Source organism: Pleurodeles waltl, chromosome 8, assembly GCF_031143425.1.
Source record: "Pleurodeles waltl isolate 20211129_DDA chromosome 8, aPleWal1.hap1.20221129, whole genome shotgun sequence".
Taxonomy (NCBI): Eukaryota; Metazoa; Chordata; class Amphibia; order Caudata; family Salamandridae; genus Pleurodeles; species Pleurodeles waltl.
The window spans coordinates 669,519,550-669,546,569 of record NC_090447.1 but is presented as its reverse complement, the minus strand read 5'-3'; the positions used below and the strand labels follow the sequence as shown (position 1 = coordinate 669,546,569).

General features: G+C 44.6%; 1 protein-coding gene across 9 annotated transcripts in view; it reads right to left on the bottom strand.

The window, feature by feature from the left end:
• RIOX2 (ribosomal oxygenase 2) overlaps window positions 1-27,020 on the bottom strand; it is a 1,008,555-nt gene that overhangs the window by 63,674 nt on the left and 917,861 nt on the right. The window lies entirely within an intron of this gene.

Genomic DNA, 27,020 nt, shown 5'->3' with positions numbered 1-27,020 from the left:
GGAGTAGACAGAGGAAGTGTGTTGGTGATTGCTCTTTGCTTTCAGTAATGTGTGATTTAGAAGGCAGTCGCCTATCAGGGTGTGTCAGGGTTGGTGTGTTGCTCCTCCGAGGTGACATGTTCAACCTGCGTAAGGAGGAGTACGTGTAAATATCCTGGGCAAGACACTGCTCTAAATTCCTGGAAGAGGAAATGGATGCATGGGCCCAATGTTTTATCGAACTGTAGTAATTTGAAATCAATCACCGCAGTGAGCTTCTCCATGCCTAGTAAATACCAAAGTTTATGAAGACAATCTATTTTTGATGGGCTGGTATCCATACCCCATTTAGCCAGCATTGTTTGTTTGGCTGCGCAAAATGCAAGAGTGATGGATTTCCCTTTCCAAGATTTCAATGGGTAGTGCAGGGCATCTGGGAGCCCGAACAGAACATAGCTGGGGATGCGCAGGATAGCAGTATCATACATTCTGTCTATATCAGTATGCCCCTAGCTTTATAGAGCTCTGAATAGTAAGTTACAAATTTCTCCGCCCTAGTTCTGACACCTCGCTGGCAGTCGTGAGATGAAGTACCCAGTTACAAGCCCGGTCCCTGTTTTCTACCCATGCTAGGACTTTGCGAGCTTTCTTCCCAATGTAATAGACCCTCCTTTGAGGCTGGATATGGATTTTATGCACAGTGTCCTCGGTCAGGTCCCTGTACTCCTTTTCATAAAATCTGAGGGATGTGCTGCTGTCCCAGTTCCCACCCCATGCTGATCTTGTTCTAGTACTGAAATTTTGCCTTCTAAGCAGTCCATCTAGGCCCTTGTTTCTTTCTTCTTCCCAGCAAAGAGTAGACCTTGTCCCGCAGCACAGTTATATGCTTCCCAGATACTAAGGATGATCTCACCAACAAACATTTTCGGTGAAATAGTAGTCTGTCACCTGTCTTAGTTACGTCATAATCTTATTATCTCAGATGTACCATGGGTTGATTGATTTCAGACCCAAAGTCAGTCTGGAGTCCCCCCTTAGTTTTAACCATACCGGCGAGTGATAAGATATGCTCGGTGCTAAATGTTTTACCAAGGCTATTCTGGAGATGTTTGCGTGGTGCATAAAGATATTATCTATGCATTAGAAGCAATTATGCAATCCTGATAGGAATGTATATTGTTGCTCCTCTGGGTGTCAGATCTGCCATGTGTCTACAAGGCCTAGAGCCTCTGCAAATGTTGCTAGTGTGGATGTCATCCCAGTGTGTGTGACTTGGGTAAGTCTATCTTCAGCTTCTGACATAATGGCATTGTGATCACCCACCAAGACTAGCATACCCTGAATGAGCTGCAATAGGAGCACACTAAGCGTGGGGAAGGTGAGCTGGTGGTGCAGTGATGGGATGAACACAGAAAATATGTTGATGATGATGCCATCCCATGATCCTGACTGGGCCACATATTGCCCATGCGTGTCTCTCCATGTTGCGAGGGGCTTCAAGGGTGCTGCATTACTAACAAGGATACCTACCCCGTCTAATCAGAGGTATAACCTGCATGTGCTGTCAAGGTGTATCAATTGTGGGATAACGCTTTGCATGTGTTACCTAGTAATTGGGTCTCTTGCAAGAGCATGATGTCTGGGTTTTGTCTGTTTATATATTGTATAACTATGCCTCGTTTCAACTTGTGACCCAGACCGTTAACATTCCACAACATTACCCTTAGGGTGAGTGGAGTGTTCTCATGTGTCGGTGTGTCTGGTATTGCGCATCTGAGTGTCATCATCACGTGAGAATCAAGCCTGTCCCGCACTCACCATGGATCAGAAGACTGCCTGCTGAGTGAACCCATAGATCGTCCCCAAAAACATTACCCCCCCTGACCCTGCACAGTGGGCTTTGAACTGCCCACCAACCCCAACTAGAAGAGAGCCTATTGCCCCCCCCATTAACATGGTATGGTAACTACTAACTGGGGTGAGGCTGGCACAGCCCATTCAGGAACCCATACAGCCCTCCCATGGTTATGATAGTGGTAATCAGTAGGCCGTCGCCTTTAATCTGTACAATATATAACATCAAGCAGTGTCCTTGTATTCAGCAACATCATGTCCCTGCCCACGTGGTGGGACATTAGCATGCAATAGTACTTCTAGTAAGTTCTTACATCCCTGTTAGTTTCGTTCATAGTTTCATAAGTCCTGACAAATCTCCTCTCCGTCTTTCCCTCCTTGTCTAGAGCGTCTCTGTTTCTTGTTTGCAGAATGCCATTCCTCCAGCCAATCCCACGCTTCACCTAGAGTGAGGAAGTGCCAAGTCTTGCCCTCTGCTATGACATAAAGTTTGACCAGGAAGAGCATCATGTACTTTAAATCCCTGGCACATAACTCCTTCTTTTCCCCCACAAAGCTGCGCCTCTGTTGTTGAACTTGGAGAATCAAGTCTGAGCAGAGACTGATGACAGCATTCTCATACTGTAGAGCCGGTGCCCGTCCGGCTGCCTATAAGATAACATATTGGTTTCAATAAGTGAAATTGCTGGCAATAATTGTTCTGGAGGGGTGGGGGATTGGGTGCAGATTCACGGATTGGGGGGGTGGGCCCAAGTTATGTGAGCCTGCTCCACTGAAAAAAAAATTGATAGGCCCGAGCATGTCTAGAATGAAGTGTTCCACTAAGAGATCAGCAGATCAGTGCTAGGGCACTCTGCTTTCTCTGGGACTCCGATCAGGAGTAAGTTGTTTCTGAATGAACTCCCTTCCATGTCTTAGAGTCTAGCTGGCATCAGATGGTTGTACTTTTGCAAATGATTGACTTGTTGGCGGAAGGTAGCAGTGGAGTCTGTAAGGTCCAACACCACAACCTCATTTATTTTAGGTTCCAGCATGGTTTTGACCCCCTGTATTGCCGCCATTATTTCTGTAAGATTTGGTTTTGAGGTTGCTGTTACTGGGTTGGATGCATTCTCTTTAGGTGCCACCTCTGAGTCATGCAGACTGCATGTTTGTCCATCTTGTTTTTTTGGTCGGGTTTTACCCCTCTATCCCTCACCATAGTGAAGGTCTTGATCGCCATAAGGCCACCAGGATCCAGAAGTAATGGCGTTAGTCACCGCTGCCTGTCAGAGGGAGGACGGCAGGAGTGAGGGTGTGACCCTTGGGGTTCTTGTCCCTCCCTCCGCTGCCTGTCAGTTTTATGCCAGAAGTTGGGATCGACGTGTTGCAGGGTGGTGGGTATCTCTTTTGTCAGTCAGTATGGGCTACTGGAAGTCCCGGATGGCAATTGTAGATAAGGGAAGGGAGGTTCAAACACAGAGCTGAGGTCAAAGGTGGGTGCGCCTCCCCCTTATGGAACTCTGGACTGTCAGCAGTGGGCACCCCCGCCGGTGACTCAGTGAAGGTTACGAGCCCTACAAGAGAGAAGAGGCCCGGCGCAAAGTATACACTCGCTTTCACCTCAGCAGCTCTGTTACATTTGGGGCTGGGGCCATGTGGATTTTGGCCGGATTGCGTAGGCAGGCCTGCTGGGGCTGCAGAGCTCACTTAAAGAGCAGCCGCCATGTTGTGCTGCAAGCCATGCCCCCACTAAGGTCACAATTTGTGTCACACTTGCCACGTCCATAATAAGTTACATTGTTATGCATTGAACCAGGCAGCCCAATACCCTAATGGCATGTTCAACGGATTCAAATGAATGCCATAATTCTTTCATGCTTGTGAATTTGCTGTGTTAAGACTATACAACACTGGCAGAAATTTTATGTGGCCATTTAAGGGAAAAATTATTTTTCTTAATGAGATTCATTTTGTGTAACATTACCTGTATATGCTTGTCAGAACTACAAGTCAGGGAATACCATCAAGTCCTCTATGTTTATAAATACGTTGCAATAGATTAGAAGAAACTGGATGCGGCTGCTTATATTTCTAAAGTATGTCAAAGTGATTTAAATGATTGCTAGTAGTTTTTTATGTCCATAAATATGCTGCAACAGATCATATGACATTGCCTGAAATTGGAAAAGGCCATCTATGAAAAAAAATCATGTTACATTATTAATTTTCTTCTTTTGAGCCTCGATTTTAATTTAGTAATTCTAAAAAAGAGCACAAGATGAATGCATCTGTATTTTACGTAAATTACGATGTCACTGTTGTGGTTGGCTGCAACATAGTCTGTTTTCTATGTTTTTTAAATTGCTGGTGATTGATATGCACTATATTTTCTAAAGGTGATAGAACCTACACTTCAGAAAGGATTCCAAGCCAAAAAGTGTTGTTGGTGGCATTACAATAAAACTCTACATTCACTGTGAGAAGTGCCTTTATGATTCTTCATTTTATGAGACGGGTACTAATACTTGTGCCACAGCCCATTCTTCAGGCACCAGCATGACTGTGGATGTGACTGGCAACTTGTGGACTATGTATGTATGAAAATATATATATATCCTTGGGTTTGTCAGAGGCAATAACCAAAACCAAAAACATTCCTTACAAACAAAATACCTATTTGTAGGATTTTATACAGAAAAATAACAATACATCCAACATGCCTGTTGATTTTCCATATGTAATTGTCTCAGGCCTACTGCCTTTATCGTAACTTTTTATTATAAACAATCAGGCTTATAACCTATGTCATTGTCTTGCCACGGTAATCAAATTAGACCTACTGTGTTACTACATAAGCTTTCCCACAAGGCAACCACCAGGTATACCGCAATAAAATTACAAATATGTACAAAATGCAGTTATCAAAGCCATATAAAATCTCTACTAATAGAATCTATTAAGGATTTCCATACTGCAAATTGTCTATTCTCATGGTTTGTTCAGGTGGTCCAGCAACACCAAACCCCTTCCTACAGGCCTTAGCATTGTGTAATAATAATCCACCTTTAAAAGTCTATTGCCTTTAACACATGCCTTCCCAAAAAAAGTAACTAAGCATAACTTACATTACAGGGAGTGCAGAATTATTAGGCAAATGAGTATTTTGACCACATCATCCTCTTTATGCATGTTGTCTTACTCCAAGCTGTATAGGCTCGAAAGCCTACTACCAATTAAGCATATTAGGTGATGTGCATCTCTGTAATGAGAAGGGGTGTGGTCTAATGACATCACCACCCTATATCAGGTGTGCATAATTATTAGGCAACTTCCTTTCCTTTGGCAAAATGGGTCAAAAGAAGGACTTGACAGGCTCAGAAAAGTCAAAAATAGTGAGATATCTTGCAGAGGGATGCAGCACTCTTAAAATTGCAAAGCTTCTGAAGCGTGATCATCGAACAATCAAGCGTTTCATTCAAAATAGTCAACAGGGTCGCAAGAAGCGTGTGGAAAAACCAAGGCGCAAAATAACTGCCCATGAACTGAGAAAAGTCAAGCGTGCAGCTGCCACGATGCCACTTGCCACCAGTTTGGCCATATTTCAGAGCTGCAACATCACTGGAGTGCCCAAAAGCACAAGGTGTGCAATACTCAGAGACATGGCCAAGGTAAGAAAGGCTGAAAGACGACCACCACTGAACAAGACACACAAGCTGAAACGTCAAGACTGGGCCAAGAAATATCTCAAGACTGATTTTCTAAGGTTTTATGGACTGATGAAATGAGAGTGAGTCTTGATGGGCCAGATGGATGGGCCCGTGGCTGGATTGGTAAAGGGCAGAGAGCTCCAGTCCGACTCAGACGCCAGCAAGGTGGAGGTGGAGTACTGGTTTGGGCTGGTATCATCAAAGATGAGCTTGTGGGGCCTTTTCGGGTTGAGGATGGAGTCAAGCTCAACTCCCAGTCCTACTGCCAGTTCCTGGTAGACACCTTCTTCAAGCAGTGGTACAGGAAGAAGTCTGCATCCTTCAAGAAAAACATGATTTTCATGCAGGACAATGCTCCATCACACGCGTCCAAGTACTCCACAGCGTGGCTGGCAAGAAAGGGTATAAAAGAAGGAAATCTAATGACATGGCCTCCTTGTTCACCTGATCTGAACCCCATTGAGAACCTGTGGTCCATCATCAAATGTGAGATTTACAAGGAGGGAAAATAGTACACCTCTCTGAACAGTGTCTGGGAGGCTGTGGTTGCTGCTGCACGCAATGTTGATGGTGAACAGATCAAAACACTGACAGAATCCATGGATGGCAGGCTTTTGAGTGTCCTTGCAAAGAAAGGTGGCTATATTGGTCACTGATTTGTTTTTGTTTTGTTTTTGAATGTCAGACATGTATATTTGTGAATGTTGAGATGTTATATTGGTTTCACTGGTAATAATAAATAATTGAAATGGGTATATATTTGTTTTTTGTTAAGTTGCCTAATAATTATGCACAGTAATAGTCACCTGCACACACAGATATCCCCCTAACATAGCTAAAACTAAAAACAAACTAAAAACTACTTCCAAAAATATTCAGCTTTGATATTAATGAGTTTTTTGGGTTCATTGAGAACATGGTTGTTGTTCAATAATAAAATTAATCCTCAAAAATACAACTTGCCTAATAATTCTGCACTCCCTGTATAAACAGATCACAACTAAGTAATCTGACATACCTTTTCACAGTGAACCAATAATGACCCTAGCCTTTACCAATACCCTGACACTATTTACAATCCAGGAGTTATGAAGAGCAAAAAACTGGCAAACATCGGGCATACATTTATAAAATTACAAATATGTACGAATTGACAGTTGGCAATACAATATAGAATCCTTCTCAATAGGGCCTAACAAGAATCACCAGAGTGAAATTCTGTTCCCAGGGTTTGTCAGAGTGGTGACCAACACCAAAAACCTTCCCCCTATTGTGATCTATGAGATTACATGTAACCAAATACCTGCAATATGAAATGCAATAATAATCCACTGTTAGAGCCCAAGTGGCTTTACCATATGCTTTTTACAATAAATAAGCCAGACCTACTACCTTTACAATCACCTTTCATCAAAAACGATCAAACCTACAGCACTCTGCATAACTTTTTACTGCACACAAATCAAGCCTATATCTGTTGTCACTGTCATATCACCATAACTAACTCAGGCTTATTGTAGTAAGTGTAAGCTTTCAAATAAGGCAATCATAAGGCATACAATTCCAAATGTAATTACAATGTCAGTTGACAAACCAAAATACTATCTTTCAAACTACGCCTAATAAGGATCCTCATAGTGCAAATCTTCCATACTAATAGTTTGTCAGAGAGGGTAACAAACACCAAACCCTTTGCCTACAAATGTGATCTGCGAGATTACATGCAAAACAAAACTATCTGAAGGCTTTAATTCAGAGTAATAACAATCCACCCTTAAATGCCTATTTACTTTAACATATGCTTTTCCCAATCAACAGGTCAGGCCTCCTTCCTTTATCATAACTTCAAAATAGAGAGTCAGGCATTAACCTTTATCATTTGTGTGTCACCCTAACAATCGCAAACCCATTGTAGTGAGCGTAAGCTTGCCACATGGCAGCCATGCAGGACACAGTCATAAAAGTACATGTGTACAAAACTACAGCTGGCAAAGTAAAATACTATCTCCACTAAGAAAGCCTAACAGGGTTATTGTAGTGCATATATTTTATTCCCAGTTTGTTTGGGGGGTGGAGGGGTTGATATCACCAAACCAAAACACTTGCCTACTGCGGTGATCTGTGAAACTCTGTGTATCAAAATACATGCCTATAGTCTTTAGTACAGTGTAATAACAATCCATCATTTAAGGCCTATTGTCTTTAACACGTTTTTCACAATACGTAGGTCAGGCATAACGTTTCATAATACACAGATCAAACCTATAAAATCTGGCCTGATGTTTCCTATGAAGCCCTTGCCATTGGTTTTAGTCTTTAACCAACACTGGCCTACTCAAGTGCACATTAAATGACAACTATTGTAAAACAGTTATAAAATTACAAATACACAGAAAATTACAGCTTGCAAAACATTATACAATCCCTCTTAACAAGGACTAACGAACATCATCACAGTGAACAACTCCAGGATTTGTCAGAACAGGTGGCTAAATGCTAAAACCCTTGCTTACTATGGTAATCGGTGTGGTTATATTTAACAAAATACCCATCCATAGCCAGTAACACAGTGTGATGATTACCAACTGTTAAAGGCTTCATGGCTTTGACATACTCTTTTTACAATTAATAAACTTGACCATCTGCCTTTGTCATAATGTTTCATAATAAGCAGACCGAGACCTCTGGCAGCTGACATAACATTTCCAGTCCACCAAACACGCATGTAGCTTATCACCATAGCCAGTTTTACGCGTAAACTTTCCACAAGGCAATTATCAGACACACAGTCATAAAATTAGAAAGGTATTCAAAGTTAAAGACAGCCTAACAATTATTCTGACAGAGCAAGCCTTCTGTATCCTCAGTTTGTTTGCTGCACTGTAATCATTGCCTACTAGGGTAAGCTGTGAGATTCCATGTAACAAAATACCTATCTGTAGATCTTACTGTAGGGTAATAAGCCACCCTTAAATGCCTATGGACTTTTACATACATTTACACAATAAATATTTCAGGCCTTGTGCCTTTAACAAAACATTTGTGTATGTCAATAATCATTAGCTTTCCACCATAACCAACTCAGTCATACCGTAGTGAGAACAGACGTTTACACAAGTAAAAAAGTGCAATACAGGCAGTCTTTTTTACTGGAAGCACACAAATTCAGCCCAGTCAAATCCTGTATTCAGGGGAACAAATATGTGCTTGGAGCCTACGTCTCTCTCAGTAGAACTCGGAAAGCTATTTAGTGTTGACCACATAAGGTCTACTGACAGCTGTACTGTTGACGTCCCTCCTCCCATCTGTGCTGCTGTCAGAGAAAAGTAGTGCATTGTCTACTTATATAATAGCACTACAATCTTATGCACGTGCCCCGGAAACCTCCAGTTCAAACATACTGCTCCTGTCTCGGGCAGATGGATAATTCAACAAAATGAACAGAGCTGTATGGAGGGAACACACGTCTTTTTGCGGAAGGACACTACTCTGTCCTATTAAAACATCAACTCCTGGCTACCAACATCTGGACAGAACCAAAGCCCCTCTCTTCTTAGAGCTCTTTTTTGGATTAGTCAATAATGTTGGGCAACAGCTGTGCAACCAAGCCAGACCTAAAAATGGTTGGCCAACTCACAGCAATACTTAGAAAATTGAGGGGCCGCAAATTCTTTAGAAGCTAACTTAATTGGCATACTTTGACTACCCTATAAATCAACCTGAAAGTACTGTGTTACATGTTCAAGCTTTACAATATTCCTCCTTCGCACAACACCTAAAAAAAATAAAACACATCCTATCCTGAACAAGAGTGAGGCATTTCGTTAACAAAACGAAAAGGACGTTAAACTCAAAAATAATTTTGCTACTTTTGCTAATTTTTCCTTACGCTCCTTAACTTTTGTTTTCAAAAACGAATGTGAAAAAAACACATCTTCAACATATTTACATAAACTGTTATTTTTCTTCCTATGTGTGTGACTATTCTGTTACGCACATGTTCCCGACCAGTGGCACTTTCTCAATCCACGTTCTCTGAAAATTCCACGGCATGTCGCAGTACGAAAATGCAATACATATGTTAAAAAAAAAAAAAAAAGGCCGCCTTACTTTGCATGATTGCCTCGTGCAGCTTGCACAAATAACTTTGCTCAAGCACAGCTGAACTGTTGGAAAGAATTGTTACAATATTATTGTTAGATTTGTGACACACTATACTGCAATTGTTGGCCTATGGTGACATGCTTAAGAATACTTTGTATTTTTCTTCTAAAACCGGAGACTCAAAAATGCTTTCATGTTGCTATCTATTATTACACAAGGCGATCTTCATGTCGTATGAAAAATAAGTTACTTCTCTACAATTTTGGAGCTTGTATTTATTAAAGATTTACATGTCGGGCTTTCCCCTCACCTCCACTTCTCAGAATGGTTTATTTTTTCACTAGATTTCAAACGTGGCCATCAAGATACACTTAAAGTCCAAAATTAAGATTACATTCTCCAATTGTATTTTCTTTTAGAAGTAGAGTATGGTTATCATGTTATACGGTTTTTAATTAATCAAGTACATATTTGTATGAGTAGTTAACATCTTTATTTTGCTGCAAGAATGTATTAAACACTAATCTGACGAAAATCTTTTGTTTTGGCGAGCCACATTTTTCTTTCCACGTGCTGTCATTCAACTTCAAAGCACAATTGATTCCTACTTCACAGCGGAGGAAGATGTCAGGTTATCTCAAACAAGTGTCTAAACAGGGATTGTCCTACTACTGCTTCTTGGCATGATGGAATAACCACATGGTTATGCCAGGTCCAGGTATCACCTATTAGTGTAGTGTAGGCAGTGTCTAGAAGAAAGGCTCTCTAGAGATAGCATTGGATGTGCAGCCAAGGCTTATCTAGGAGACATCCAAAGCTCATGCACTATCGCTGTAGTCACACAGCACTTACACACATGAAAGAAAACACTCAATGTTACAAAAATAAAGCTACTTTATTATGGTAACACAGCACCAAAAATACTATGGCGGCAATACTCACTTTGGAGGTAGGTAACATGCAAGATATATACACTAGTACTCAGAAATAGCAATCAGTTAGAAAACAGTGCAAAACACAATAGAGAATAGTGACCCTAGGGGGAGCACAAAACATATACTAAAAAATTGAAATGCGAGAGTGGGACCCCACCTAGGAAAGTGGAGTGTGTAGAGGGGCGCTGGGTGTACCAGGAAAGCACAAAGGTAAGTACCACAACACCTCCCAGCGACCAGGAAAGCAGGAGTAAATTACTAGAATTTCCCCAAAACACTCACTAAGAAAAGAAGAAGAGAATTGCAAAACCCAGAGGTGACTGCAAGAAAACAACAGTGGATTCTTGAAGAGGAAGACCTGTGGAAAGAGGGGACCAAGTCCAGAGAGTCCATTGGGGGCAGGAGCCTCTACTGACCAAGCTGAGGATGCAGGAGTTGGTCGATGGTGAGGAAGGAAAGTCAGCACCGCAGCCCTGGAGTAGGAGTCGAGTTCCTGGAGGATGCAGGTGATGTCCTACGCCCAAAGGAAGACTGCAGTTGGGTTTGCGTGTTCGGGTTCCACCAACAAGCCTTGGCACAGGCAAAACTTGCGGTTGGTGGAAAGTAGTGCTGCCGGGGATCAGCAATGCCCAGGAGGACTCAACTCAGGAGGGGGAGACAGAGGGGGCCCTCAGAGTCATAGAGAGCCCACAGAAGCATAGGTAGCACTCACAGGAGTCCCACAGGACGGTGGACACAGAAGCTGCAAATGGAGCCCACGCAGCACTACAAAAAGGAGTCCTAAGCCGCAGTACAGCCACTCGGGGAGCTGTGCATCACAGGAATTAGTGCTGGGGGCTGGAGCTACATGATGCCTGAAGACCCCTTGGAGGAAGTGCCAACAAGCCTTGGCAGCTGCAAAAGACGTGGTGCATGGGGGGTACTGTCCTGCATGGGAAGGCAAGGGCTTACCTCCACCCAAGTGGGACAGCTGGTAGAAAGGACCGACAGGACCACTTCCGACCACCACCACCCGTGATGCAGGAGAGGGGATCCACGCAGCCATGCTGATGATGCCTGCAGATGCAGGGGAGTGACCCCTTCACTCCAAGGGAGATTCCTTCTTCTTTCCTGTGCAGACTGAAGACGGGCTGTCCTCAGAGGATACATGACCAGGGAAATGTTGCAGAAGCTTGAAGGAGCCGTGGAAACAGTGTTGCAGGCAAAGTCTTTGTTGCGGATTGTCGGGTTCTGGAGAGTCACAGATGCAGTTTCTTTGATCAGAAGTCAAAGTGGAGGTTGCAGAGGAATCCTGCTGGAATCTTGCAAGCCAAATCTGAGCAACCACCCAAAAGAGAGACCCTAAATAGCCCCAAAAGTGAGGTTGGTCACCTAGCTGGGTGCCCACCTATCAGGAGGGGGCTTTTACGTCACCTGCCTGACGTGGCACTCAGATTCTCCCAGAGTTCCCTGCCAACCTTGGATTCAAGATGACAAAACCCAGGGACCATCTGGAGGAGTACTGGGCACCACCCCTGGGGTGGTGATTGACAGGGGAGTGGTCACTCCCCTTTCCTTTGTCTAGTTTCGCGCCAGAGCACGAGCCCTTCAAAGCATTTCCAGAGACTCTGGCAGGATACCCCTCCCATGTCTGTCACACCTATTTCCAAAGGGAGAGGGTGTAACACCCCTCTCCCAAAGGAAACCCTTTGTTCTGCCTTCCTGGGCTTCAGCTGTTCAAGCAACAGGAAGGCAGAAACCTGTCTGTGAGGTGGCAGCAGCTTGGGCTGCCTGGAAAACCTCAGAAGGCCTTAGAAGCAATGCTGGGGAGCCTCTAAGGAACACCCAGAGTGCATGGAATCATACAACCAATATTAGCAAAGTATTGGGGTATGAGTCCAACATGTTTGATACCAAACATGTCTAGGTTCAGAGTTACCATCATGTAGCTGGACATAGGTAGTGACCTATGTACAGTACACATGTAAAATGGCATCCCCACACTCACAAAGTCCAGGAAAATGGATCTGGAGTTTGTGGGACAACTCTGCTAGTGCAGAGGTGCCCTCACACACAGGTATCTGCACCCTGCCCACTGGGCTGAGAGAGCCTTCCATAGGGGTGACTTATAGTGACCTGGTGCAGTGACCTGTAGTGAAAACGGGTGCATGCACCCGGTTAACGCAGACTGCAATGGCAGGCCTGCAGAACCCTTTGCATGGGCTCCCTATGGGTGGCAGAATAACTGCTTCAGCCCATAGGGATCTTCTGCAACCCCAATGCCCTGGGTCCCATATACTAGAGGCTTACATGGGGGCACTAGTATGCCAATTGTAGGATGAAGTACAGAGTTTTGGGAGAGAGAGCATAACCATTGGGGTCCTGGTTAGAAGGATCCCAGTGAACACAATGACATCAGGCAGAAAAATGGGGTAAGCATGCCAAGAAAGAGGGTACTTTTCTACAGTGACTATCTTCTGCTTTGCAGTTAGTAGGATGTAATGGGCCAAAATCTCAATTGTGTTTTCACAGACATCCCGATTAAATGAGAGAACCACATCTGCCAGGTCCAATACAGTGCAATGGAAATTCCACTCACAGTTGCAACTGATGGAACTGCATTAACAACTGTGACATATGTGGTACATGTACTAAAGTAGAAGCAAAAATCCTGAACCAGCTGACCAAGTGTGTATGCCATCCTAAAGCTGTTATGGGTATCTGGAAATGGATGTCTAGGTATTTCGATTTTCAGATCTGTCTGTTGCTCTGAATTACTGGATACATTGATGTGTTAACAAGTCATACAACTCTCATTCAAGGGTTTTGTTTCACTGCCTGCTTAGGTCCTCAACACCTCTTGGAACATGTTCACCCACTCTGTGTTATGTATGGGCCTACCCTTTCCACTAGATAGTACATTCTTATCATGGTGTATGTCTTCGGAAAATAATCTTCCAGTACACATGCTTGAAAGTATTTCAAGTTCAAGAACATTGTCTTGATCACTAACACATCAATATGTAGTTCAATAACTTATACTGTCCAGGATCACTGAACCAACCACACTATCATTTATGGCTGTGACCTTCATACGAATAGAAAGGTGATGTTTGTATAGTTGTAAGTCAAATGGGCTCTGACAAAGGACTGCCTTTACATAAACGTTTTATTATTCACAACTAGAAAGCTTTGCAATACATCTCTAACTACGAGTACATCTTTCCAATCCCTCACTTTGAGAACATTGTCTATTGAGCTATTGCTGAGCGTTTTTGTGAATAAAACACCAGTTAAATACTTTTGGTCATCATGCACATTCTTCCTTTTTCTCACCGTCGAAAACTGTGACATCTGATACATGGTAATAATCTTCTGTAATGTCAACCACTCCACAATAAAGATTAATGCCCATATGTGTCTAGGTTTGGAATCTTAACATTCACTGTGAACCTAAACGAAACAAGCACCCAATTGTAACACACACATATATATATATATATATATATATATATATATATATATATATATATATATTCTTGCCTGACATTGCAGACTGTGAATTTCCAGTTTCTAGCACAGCATATTGGTATCAGTGTAAAGCGTACTCCTCTTCTACCCTCCTCTCTGATGGTAACCTCAGTACTGTGCTCATTGGGCAAGCATCCAGACGTGTTTGTGCCCTGTCCCACCATTGGAGCACTAACAAGAGCACAAATGTGGCATTTCGACTAAAGTACCTTGACTCTCAATGGATTTCTCATCTACTCTCTGTTTGTTTACTTGGTGCTTATCTGCCAACTGGTACGGTTGGCTAGCCTCTTTGCAAAGCCAGGTCCTGGGGGGAATCAGGTAGTGTGCGCAAGTCATGGAGTAGCAGCTGAACTGGCTATCATTGATTACTGGATTTAGGACCTGCCATCACCTGTGAAATTCAGGAAGCCCAGGAAATCAGGCTGTGGCTGCGTGGGGAGCATATGGTACTACTGTCGGTCCTTAAGAGAGAGGAAATGTGAGTGTTTTTTTTAATTAAATTGATGACCAGGAAGTTACTGTCTATTTGAACAACAATTAAGAAAAAACCTTGAAGACTTACAAAAAGTACCAGTATTGACAAGCATTGGCAATGCCAATAGGTCTCGCATTTGCAAGAGTTAGAGCTTTTGGCGTTGTAAATGGCAATGTCTTTTACACATGTGTTTTGGTTTGGAGTGGATGTATGTGGTGTGGAGTGAAATATATGGGTTGGATTGGAATTGTTAGCTGTGGAATTGTGTGGGTTGGAATTGTGTGGCCTGTAGCATGCCCTTGAATGGACACTTTTTAAATCTTCTAGAAAGTCCCTCCAACAACTATTGCCCAGTGATATAATCAGAGGCTGTAGAAGCACTGGTGATGCAACCAAACTAGCTTATAATTTAAAAAAAAAAAAAAACGTTTATTTTGGTAAAACCACATCCTGATATGCCTACAGACACTCACAAAAATAGTACATCCTTATAAAGACTACTGTGTGTGTACCTCAACCAATGAGGAAACAAAGGTGTTCCAAAAGTCTAGCCCACTGGCAATCACTTTGGCAGCAATACATTACATCGCTTTTTAAAGAAAAACAATGGCAGTACAAAAAAAGGTACTTCCATAGGCCAATTAGGCGTGTTCTTGCTCCAACAGGAACAGTCCAACACAAAATGGCAAGTGAGGTTACCTGCCAATGGGAACAGAAGGAACCACAACTGATTTCAGCAACATTAGGTCGCACCAGTGAGATGTGGACTGAGTCCTGTGGCACAGCAAGCATGAGATCTCACATGTGGCCATACCTGTTGCACTTAAAACATTGGACTAAGGAAATCACAAAAGTGATCGCTGGGATGCTTGCAGCAATCTCAGTCATTAGCAATTGTGTGGACCACATTCCAGACCAAGTAGTTTTTTGGCCTTGGTGCCACAACAGACCGAGGCCTGAGATATGCAAATCACACTGGTCTTGCTCCAATAGGAACTGACCAAACCAAAAACCTGCATCACCCACCCCTAATGTAAGGCTGGTCAGAGCAGCTTTTTCTGCTTGATGTATCACTCATCTGTAGTCCAGAGGATCTCTGTTTGCTCTGACAGCAGTTACGTCATGTGTATTTGTAAAGCAGACTATTACCTGCAAGGGTATCCTGGTGTTGAGTAGGAGTCGGTGCCGAGGGCTGCCTTGGGTAGGTTGGTACATTGAAAAGCCAGGTCTTGAACTTTGTGCAGGATTCAATAAGAGAGAAGGAGGCTTTGATGTGGAGTCAGAGGTGGGTCCAAACTTTGGGAGTGATGTAAGAGAACACCCCTCTCGATTTGGGTCTGAGTGTAAGTGGGATGTGTGCGAGCAGGAGCCCTGTGGAGCGGAGCTGTCTAGGTTGGTGGAAGGAGATGCGACTGTTCATATAGGTGGGGTCTAAGTTGTGCAATGTCTTGAATATGTGAATGAGGAGTTTGAAATGAGCGCCTCTGCGTACTGGGAGCTAGTAGAGCTACATGAGGTGTGGTGTGATGGGAGTTGTGTGCGGCAGGATGAGTCTGGCTGCCGAGTTCTGGATGGTTTATAGTCTTCTGGTGAGTTGCTTGGAGATTCCGGAACAGAGGGTGTTCCCGTACCCCAACTTAAATAGTGATCAGGGCTTGAGTGGCCCAGTGAATTAACAATGTCACTTGATTTAACATGACCTGGGAAAGCGGCCATGTGTCCTGAGAAAACGTGACGAAGCCTGCTTATTAATCAGTGGCGGACAGTTGTCCCTCTGTAGCATCCATGAATAAACTAAAATCCAGTTTTAATAACAGGCTGGACAATCCTCTCACTGCATCGTCTGCATCCATGACAAGGAGAATTTATACCAACACTGTCAATAAAAACATGTCATCTGTAAACAAGTCTTGGGTGGTACAGCACCACTGTAAAGGGAATGAACTTGGTAATCCTTGCGAGTAAAATACTTAACTTTCTCTGTTTAACCTGTGTAGAAAACACATTGATCATAGCGTTATTTTGTACCCTCTGGGATTGGAACTGCTGTGTGTTTATGATTCGTGTTTATTTTCCTTTTGTTTGCTCAGTCTCACTGATCTTTTAAATGACATGCTAAGTGGTCCCCAAATACACAGACCTGTTACCAAGACTTTTTAATGAGCTGCAGCGCACACAAAAACATGTTTTTAAAAGTGATGTAGGTGTGGTCGACTGAGATCCAGCAATGGACATATTACTAGGAAGCAGACATCATTACAGCAGTTCTAAACACACAACACTGTAATACAACACCGAACATGCATTGAGTTGTCATTTCCATTACACCAACATCAGTATTTTGGCTAGAAGGTCACTGAAGTAATATGTCAAACAGAATCAGCAGCAGTTTTACCAGTGAGTTGTGGACCCCCACTATGCTTTCTTAACTCTTATTCAGTTCAAGAAAGGAAGCCAAACAGCAACACAAATTGCCAATCTAACAGAGACACTGTATGTTACTTGTTCACACATTGCTATTCTGTGAAGCTGCTGCAGCCACTCAGTTGAGGTGGATGGGGGCAACTGAGGGCATGGGGTGGGGGCTGCTGTGCCCCTGTGGCGTAAAATGCATAGTATTAGCTGCAGCAAGCGAAATCCAGTGGCGGCCGGCAGCTTTAGGAGGGAGGGGGGTGGGCGGGAAGCACACACACACACACATTCTTTCACACACAGACATGCAGGCACGCACATCCATTAACAACACTCATACCATTCAAACATGCACGCACGCACCAAACATTCATTTTAAAAGATCACACACACTCATTCTTTCACACACACACACACACACACACGCACATCCATTAACAACACTCATAACATTTAAACATGCACGCGCCCTCCAAACATTCAATTTAAAACATCACACACACACACCTTCAGCCTTCAGGAGGGTTGGGACTGTTTCCTTCCCTCAATGGCTGACCTTAGGTCAGCCAGTGAGGGAAGGCAGCAGACCCAACCTCGTCACAGAGTGGGATGGGGTCAGTGAGACTGCTGTCCCCAACCCACTCTGTGACGAAGTGTCAATGATTCACACTCGCCCTGGGCGCTTCAGGGCTTAAACCTAGAGCGCCCAGGGCAAATTCAATGGGTGACGCTTTCCTCATCACCCAGGGGAGGGCCTCCAGGCACCTTTGCTAAGCCAAGGAGGTTATGCCCCTAGGAGCTGTGACCTCCTCAGCCCAGCAAAGTTCAGCTCAGGCAGCCAGACAGATTCAGTCGATGCTTCTTACGCACTCTAGCCTCTCTTCAATTTAGGAAATGAAGTAAACCTGCAAAAGATTAAGCGATTCAAACCAAACAATCCTGCTCTTTGTGGAAAGCATCAGAATCACCCAGAATTTCACAGACTGTTGCTTCACTGTACGCTCCACTTCCGTTAGTGATCGAAGCAGGAACAAGTAAGATTTGCTCCAAGGGTTCACCAATAAGGAATTGCCCCCAGAGTTATTTAATACAGACATTGCTTCCACAATGGGTGCAAGTTCTTCTCAAATATTTATGTGGATATAATCTGCTTCAGCGAGATGAGCTGCCATTGGTCACCTAGGCATATACCGAATTCTGCCTCGCTGCTTCGAAGAAGATATGCAAGCTGTTCTATGGCAATTGCAGAGATGCAGAATGGCAGAGGGCATCCATGCCTTCTGATATTGCTGGTCCTGTGTACATCCACACACATTTCTAGAAATTAAGTCTCATCCCTAGGGGGTTCTAGGACCAGCATGAGGTAAAGCCACCCAAGGGTGTTAAAGACCTTTTCTATATCCAAGGAGAGTGTCATAACTTTGGAACCCTTCTTGTATAGCATGTGATAGTACTCTGCAAAACAAACCAAGTTTATTTTGGTCTGCGGATTGACGTCTATGTTACAGAAAGATCTAATGGCTCCAATTGGTTTTCTATTTGAGTTTGCTTTTAGTAACCAGACCAGTAAATGTCCGGCCATATCCCTTCCTGCCTGTTTCTTCTTGAAGTCTCCGAGACCCTATGTATGTACTAATTCTCAAATGAGTCTAAACTCCTCGTTACCTATGTCCCCTTCTGTGACTGTGATGACTTTTGCCAGTTCTGTTCTGACCACATAAATGTCTTTATACAGATTACCCTACCACCACTTTGAAGACATCACACACTATCATTCCACCTCCAGCCCTCCACTCATTTTCTGCAAAGTAATCAACAATGGACTTACACTGCGTGCCTCTGAAATTGGTACCTGCTAAGGCATTGGCATTTAGATTCCAGGTTGGTATCTGTGGTTGTGTCTGTCCCACTCAACCACCAACTTCAGTGGACTGTGATCCGACCATGGGGGACCTAGGCATTCAGTGTCCAGTTCCATGACACCCAATTGATTACACTAAAATAGGTCTAACAGTGTAAGTAATTTGTGTACTGTCAGATAACGGGAATACTGTCTATTGTGAGAGTACTAGTCACTCCCTGCACCACAAAGGCCCCAGCTTTCCACCCAATCCCAAAAATGTGCAGCCACCCATTCATTTTGAGATCCCAGGAATGGGGGGATAGATCAGTCCATTTTAACATTGAGAACTAAATTGATATTCCCTCCCCCCAACACGATGCCTGTAGGTTATTGATCAGGGATGAAGTGGGGAGTCTAAGAATGCATTTTGATTGCTGTTTGGGGGCATAGATTGCATCAAAGCCAATGGTTCCCCGCCCAGCAGACTCAATCACCACATACCTGCCCTCTGAATCTCACTTTTAAACTGTACTATGAGTGGTGTTGAGGTGGAATTCACACTAGTGCCCCCCTGGCAAACACTGAATACACTGTGCCAATAACTTCTCCCCTCCACCTTGTTGTGAGTCTTTGCAACTACACACCATTCATGTGTGTTTCTTTAATGTCCGCTATATGATTATGCCTCTATTTCAAATAGGTGCACATTCGGTTTCTTTTCTTGTGGTCATACCCTGCATGTACCATGGCACTATACTGTAAGTTGGTAGCATACTTTCTTACTAGTATCTATAGCACTTAGTTGCACAAACTGTCCACAGATAATTGAGGATCAGCATGGGGCTCACTCTCAAGCCAGGACCACCAGGCTTGCAGGGGTTATGAGTCAGAGGTCAACAGCGATAAGCCTTAAAAGAAAAAGAGGACATTTCAATATTACCAACTCCTACACTTCTGGCTAAGTGGCAACCATCTCCTTGTTATTTTGAATCTGCAAACAGTAGACCACTGCATGTGCAGTCAGGTCTCAAGACCATTTTCTTCAGAACAGAAGGAGGGTTTTCCATTTTCATGCAGTTCCTTTTTCACCACACTCCATGTGGTGGTCTTCCATGTTCTTGCTACCGCACTGGCAGCAAGCAGCCATTTCTTGATTCATCATGTCATCGAACCCTGTCTAAAAGGCTGCATACTTTTCATGGTGGTTGGCCAGCAACTTTATATTAGCATATCTGCCATCTTGGGGGCCTTCCCCCATGTCAAGGTCTGTGTCCCTGTTGCCTCCTTGGCCCAATGCATTGTCCTGCTCTGACACACCAGCCTCTGCTTGCTACTCACTTTAGGTCAGTTCCTCAGTGACTACCTGGGCTCGCTCTTAAGCCGCCTGATCTTTTGTATGATTTCCCTATTGTTCATCTGGACCTCCATCTCAGGAAATACCAGGAAGTCCAACGGTCAGCTGGGCAATACTCCTCCTGCAGGATCTCCACTCCCTTAGATTGGAGCCTCTGACAGGCCTTCTGTGGGGTTATTAATAATAGAGTCTCAACTTTTGCGATGATTCTTAATTTGGCAGGATACATGGGGGTGTCCTTTAACCCCATTTGCTGCACTTGTTTCTTCACTGCCACATATGGACTTCTTAATTGCTGGACTTCCATGGTGTAGTCTGGGAAGATGGTGACTGAACTTCAGTCAATATGCCAGACCCATTTTGCTCTTGTGAACTGGTGTATGTGGTCTTGGTCACTGTAATTAAAGAAGTGGGCTACCACTGGCCTCCGTGGGGCAACAGGGGAGGGCAAATGTTCTGTTAGCCAGTGTGCCCTTACAACGGAATGAACAAGTTACTTACCTTCGGTAACGTATTATCTGGTAGAGACAGAATCTAGCTGCAGATTCCTTAATGTAGAATCTGGATCCAGAAACTTTTTTCCCATAGCACGTCTGCGCGTTGGAAAAGAGCGTCATGTGACTCTGTATTGAGGTCGTCCACTGGACGTGACATCAGCAGAGTCCATATAACCCCCTGCTTATGAAGCTTCTGGCGTCAGGGCTTGTCAGAGTCGTTCCGTCTTACCGTCACCGAAGGTCTCCTTCTCAAACTGCCGTCCATTTGCGGGCGCGTTCAAGGAGTCGTTCTTGTGGTCTCCATTCTCTATCAATGTCAAGAGTTAAGTCTCGATGTAAGCGATCAAAGTCACGAAAATTGCAGACTTCACCCCATATGACCTCCCACCATTCATCGGTTGAGGAGTTGAGGTCGGAGTCTACACCGCATCTTCCTCTCTTCCAAGGGAACGGGGCAATTCTTGACCACATGCATGAATATTACGCTTCCTTTTACGCTGTTTGGTAAATCGCCTTTTTCTGGAGTGCCTATGGATTCCAAGGAGGTGTAATGTGCCTTGACTGTCCACGCCGGTGGGATCGCCCTTGGCTTCAGTTTGGCATTCAGTGTCAGTTGACAAAGCTATTACGGCACCAGTGCACAGCCCTTCAGAGCTTCTACCTTCAGCACCAGTATCCGATCGGCCAACTCTAGCGACTCCACTTGCAGCGCCAATCGAAGTCAAATCCCTCTCTCTGTCTGAAGTTGAAACTGACATTGAGGAATTAACTTCTCAACACCAATCGATGTTGGGAACAGCGCCAGTCATGCCTGCTACCCCTGATCTTCCTCCACAAGAGCCCCCTCTTGTTTGTCCTGATGAGGGAGATAGTGGAGAGGTGATAGACGAGTTGGAACCTTATAGAGAGGACAGCTGGCTAACTAACCTAGCTGCGGCTAGTGGCTAGGATTCTACTCCAGCTTCAGGCCTACTATCACGCCCCCCCCACCTCCAGACTTGCTATGGAGGCGAGCTCCTCTTTTGCAGACATGCCAACTGGGTTTGGAGCTCCTTGAAACGTGGATGTCGAGCTGAGAGTGGACTCATTATTCACCACTATGTTCAATAGTTTTCTGTGATCAGCCAGTAGAAGACTGACATCATGCACCACTGCATCTGTTTTAGGAGTGTTTTTAGAGTCCAGTATCACCTGGAGGATCTGGTTGAATTTTCAAAAATGCTCTTCTAGGGTTGAGCTCTCCTGTACCAAGGGGCCCGCCATTCCAGAAGCCTGGGCCATGGTGTCAGTCTTTCCCTTGGTTACCAAGGTCTTAGTGATTGTTGATTTGACCATCATGCACCCTTCATGTTCTGAAGCTCAATATATGTTCCTATGTGGCAGGCTCATGCCAGTGTTTTACAAGGCTTTGTCCTGCCTTGACCGACTTAAAAGTCCTAAACACTGAGATGTTCACTTGTGGTATCATCACATATCCTGTGCTCAGTTCAAGAGGCCCAAGTGCCCAATCCATGTATTCTCTTTGCCAACTGAGGAGCAGGCAAACCCTGGTCAGGGCCTACCATGAGAGGGAGAAGGACACCGCTTGTGGTCTCCTGCCAATGAAATACCTCCAGGGCAGACAGATGTTCCACTTTGGCTCACATCATTGCTGAGATGTAGGTGTGACCCAGCCTGCATTGCCACACTGCACACAAAAATACAGAAGGTATCAGCAGGAGGATATCCCACACATCTATAGTCCGCTCTGACCCCCACCTCCCTCGAATGAGCGGTTTGTTGGGGGTAGCACCGTTTCCCCAAGCTGCTACATTGTTCTGTGCCGGCCGGCCTCACCTTATTTGAGCAGTAGATCATAGTGCAGTGCAAACTAAAATGTACCTGACATGGCATGTAGTCTATGAGCCACAGATATATCTTTGTGAATCTTGTGTATTTCCCAAGTGCTCGTATGCAGCACCAACTTGATAGGCTGTGGATGCCCAGGCACATTGGTGCAGCATTTGCTTGGGGCCAGCAAAGCACTGGCATTGGCAGTTTATTGAGACCAGTAAGTAGGGTGCAGGATATGTAGGCCCCAATCTACTGCCTCTGTATTGTATGCTGGAGTCGGTATGGAGGTGAAATTCAGGGCATGTGGAGGGCCTGCTTGTCTCCTACCACGTACCAAGGAGTGCCTCTAGTGATGGGGCGACAAACGGAAAAACAACAGTTGATGGACGGAATGCAGAACAAATCAAACATTCACCCCCAGTCACAGATCTGGGTTTAATCCATCAGTTTTTTTTGCTCACCATGCCATTCCAGTTTGGACCCAGCCATATGCAAATCAGTCTTGACCCTGTTCCCTATGGGAACAGTCCAGCCCGAACTGCCAGACCAGGTCCTCCCTGGACCAGAAACAAGCAGCCTGGGACCGGTTTTGGGGTTTCACCCCTCTTCAGCCAGGCTAGCTTGAATCTGGTGGCATAGTGAGCACGTGACCCACGTCTGGGCATACCCTTCCCACTTGGGGCGACAAACGCGAAAACAACAGTTGATGGACGGAATGCAGAACCAATCAAACATTCACCCCCAGTCACAGATCTGGGTTTAATCCATCAGTTTTTTTGCTCACCATGCCATTCCAGTTTGGACCCAGCCATATGCAAATCAGTCTTGACCCTGTTCCCTATAGGAACAGTCCAGCCCGAACTGCCAGACCAGGTCCTCCCTGGACCAGAAACAAGCATCCTGGGACCGGTTTCGGGGTTTCACCCCTCTTCAGCCAGGCTAGCTTGAATCTGGTCGCATAGTGAGCACGGGAACCACGTCTGGGCATACCCTTCCCACTTGGGGCGACAAATGCAAAAACAACAGTTGATGGACGGAATGCAGAACAAATCAAACATTCACCCACAGTCAGAGATCTGGGTTTAATCCATCAGTTTTTTTGCTCACCATGCCATTCCAGTTTGGACCCAGCCATATGCAAATCAGTCTTGACCCTGTTCCCTATGGGAACAGTCCAGCCCGAACTGCCAGACCAGGTTCTCCCTGGACCAGAAACAAGCATCCTGGGACCGGTTTCAGGGTTTCACCCCTCTTCAGCCAGGCTAGCTTGAATCTGGTGGCATAGTGAGCACGGGACCCACGTCTGGGCATATCCTTCCCACTTGGGGCGACAAACGCAAAAACAACAGTTGATGGACAGAATGCAGAACAAATCAAACATTCACCCCCAGTCACAAATCTGGGTTTAATTCATCAGTTTTTTTGCTCCCCATGCCTTTCCAGTTTGGACCCAGCCATATGTAAATCAGTCTTGACCCTGTTCCCTTATGGGAACAGTCCAGCCCGAACTGCCAGACCAGGTCTTCCCTGGACCAGAAACAAGCATCCTGGGACCGGTTTCGGTGTTTCACCCCTCTTCAGCCAGGCTAGATTGAATCTGGTGGCATAGTGAGCACGGGACCCACGTCTGGGCATACCCTTCCCACTTGGGGCTACAAATGCAAAAACAACAGTTGATGGACGGAATGCAGAACAAATCAAACATTCACCCCCAGTCACAGATCTGGGTTTAATCCATCAGTTTTTTTGCTCACCATGCCATTCCAGTTTGGACCCAGCCATATGCAAATCAGTCTTGACCCTGTTCCCTATGGGAACAGTCCAGCCCGAACTGCCAGACCAGGTCCTCCCTGGAGCAGAAACAAGCATCCTGGGACCGGTTTCGGGGTTTCACCCCTCTTCAGTCAGGCTAGCTTGAATCTGGTGGCATAGTGAGCACGGGACCCACTTCTGGGCATACTCTTCCCACTAGGGGCGACAGACGCAAAAACAACAGCCGCCTGGATGAGGCTCATTCCTGCATCCTCCACAGCCCAAGCTGTGCTCCAGATCGCTGCACAATGGGAGGGCAAGGGAGCCCACAGGAATCTAATCTGGTGCAAGGCAAGCTCCAAGTCTTCTCGGTAAACGTTGCACCGGCGAGTATACAGCAAGCAGATGTCTAGTCAGTGGCCGGGTACAACACAAGGCGACTGCTCCAGGCATCACAGGGTGCATTCATTCAATGGACCACTGCTGGCATCCGGCCTCTCTGAGCGGTTGCACTACTGCTTCGTCTCTGGCTCTGTGTGGGTATGGATGGAGCTATAATTTGTTTGTTGGGCTGCAGGAGACTTTCCCAGCACCTGTCACTGAAGTGCTGGTGCCAGATTACACTCTGGCAATTCTTCAGATGCGGAGAGCTGCATGGAGCTCACAAAAAGAGCGCCCTACCATTGTGCCATCTTTGACACCCCCCCCCCCCAATATAGCACCAGATATGATGCTTTGTGGCCACTACAGTGTGCTAAAATGAGAGGATGGAGTCCACAACACCATATGGAGAGAAGGTAGATTCCAACTGATTGTGAGAAGCCCTAATTAGCACTACACTATCACTGCTCTTAAGGTTTTTGGACTTCTGTTTTTAGGTGTTTTCTAAACAAGAATGGTAAGGTGCTGCTCTCAGGTCAGGGTTTACACCTTCCAGAGTTTAAAGCCCTGGATGCCCAGGGATCTATCTCCAAGTTCTGGATGTGTGAAGATGTGATGAAAGATAGGATGCAGACTCAGCAATAGGCAGTTTCCAGCTTGAAGGTAATGGTGGATGTCGGATTTTGGAGAAAGCCTGGTCTTTCCTTCACCTAAGAATTGAGAACGGAGTCAAGGATTTGAATTAAATCCCGTAATTCACTGGAATGCAATATAGGGCTTCCTAAGGAGATTGGCACAGTTGTGTTTCTATGGGAGGATGTAGAGATCGGCTATGTGCCAGTGCAGTCTCTACAATCCATTAATTAACATTCTGGCAGCCCTATTTAGACTACTTTCAAGTAGCCCAACCGCCCTCGTCAATTACATGTGATAACTGGTTTGCTTAAGTCGCAAAATATTCATGCCCATGGACAGTTGTAGGTTAAAGTCTCCGAATCCAATGTTCAACACTAGTTATCACTATGTCTAGACAGAGGTCCCATTTTAGAATTTGGCGGAGGTGGTTATTCCATCACAAAAAGTGGTGAATATCCCGTACGCCATATTACAATTCCATTATAGCCTACAGAACTTGTAGTAGGGTGGACAGGACATCCGTCACATTTGTGGCTGAGTAACCCCTCCGCTAAGCTCTAAATGAGGCCCTAAACCTCCCCTTTCTCTCCTCTTCAGTGTGGATAAAATCTTCTGAAATGCTGTTACCTGACGTTAAGAACTATTACACATTTTTAAATCACTCGAACCACTCCATTATAAAACATACCCCTCAATGTGTCATCCGAAAGGTTGATGTCCCAGCCTTCCGAATAGCTTCTCCCCTGTTATCACTGGTACTATCCTGTCCCAGTGGCTTTACTGGCTGTTTCTATTCTTTCTAGCGGCTAGTCTGTCCTTCATTGCCCCTACTATTTATACAGATGCACAACACATCTTGTTGGCTTTTAATCTTGCAGATTTTATACTTCTATTCCTTTCCCTACCTACTCCAAATCAATTCACAACTGCTGCTCTTATTCTTTTTCTAATAATCGTTTGCTTTACAAGAAACTCAGCAGTCAAGAAGATATTCTTCTCCTTCTTACCGTTCATCTGTTTGTTTGTCTCAGCCCGAGGCTAGTCTCTCTATCCTATCTGCCAACACCCCATCCCTTTCTGCAAGCAAAACTGGCAACATTTTGAGCACATCTTTCTTTTTCTACTGAGTTGTAGTCATATCACCCACCACGTTCTGCACTTCGGACATCTCCAAAATGTATAATTTCACAAATATGTATAGCATTGAAGTCTGTTACATCATATTATTGCACCTCGACATTTGCTTCTTTTCTCTCACTTCAAGGCGTGCATCTCCCATCAACTAGGATTGACTTTTAATACCTCTTTTAGTTAGTTCCCTTTTGATGCTTTCCTCTTCACTACCTATGTGATTACCATACACCTTCAAATGTCACTGCCTATGTATTGTGTCATTTATGTGTACACGTTTGCCTACTTTGCATAGTTTGAAACATATTCAAGGCCTGATCTCCCTCCACAGATGGCCTTCTATTTGCCTATCTGTGCACTATACTTCACATCACAAGCTCCATCTGTGGTCAACACGTTGGTGTTCTCTCCCTGTTATTCTCTCTCCTTACATCAAAACAGTTATTTTTTTCAAACTCTATTGCTACTCAGTTCACAGCAAGTCCACTTACATAATGAAAGCTCATCGTTAGGTCTTTGTTTTCCATGGCCACTCATTTACTTGACCAGAGTTAATATTCCATGATATGGCACATTCATAATTTTTGCTTACTAGCTACATCATGTTCTTCACATCTATTTTTCTGTTTAAA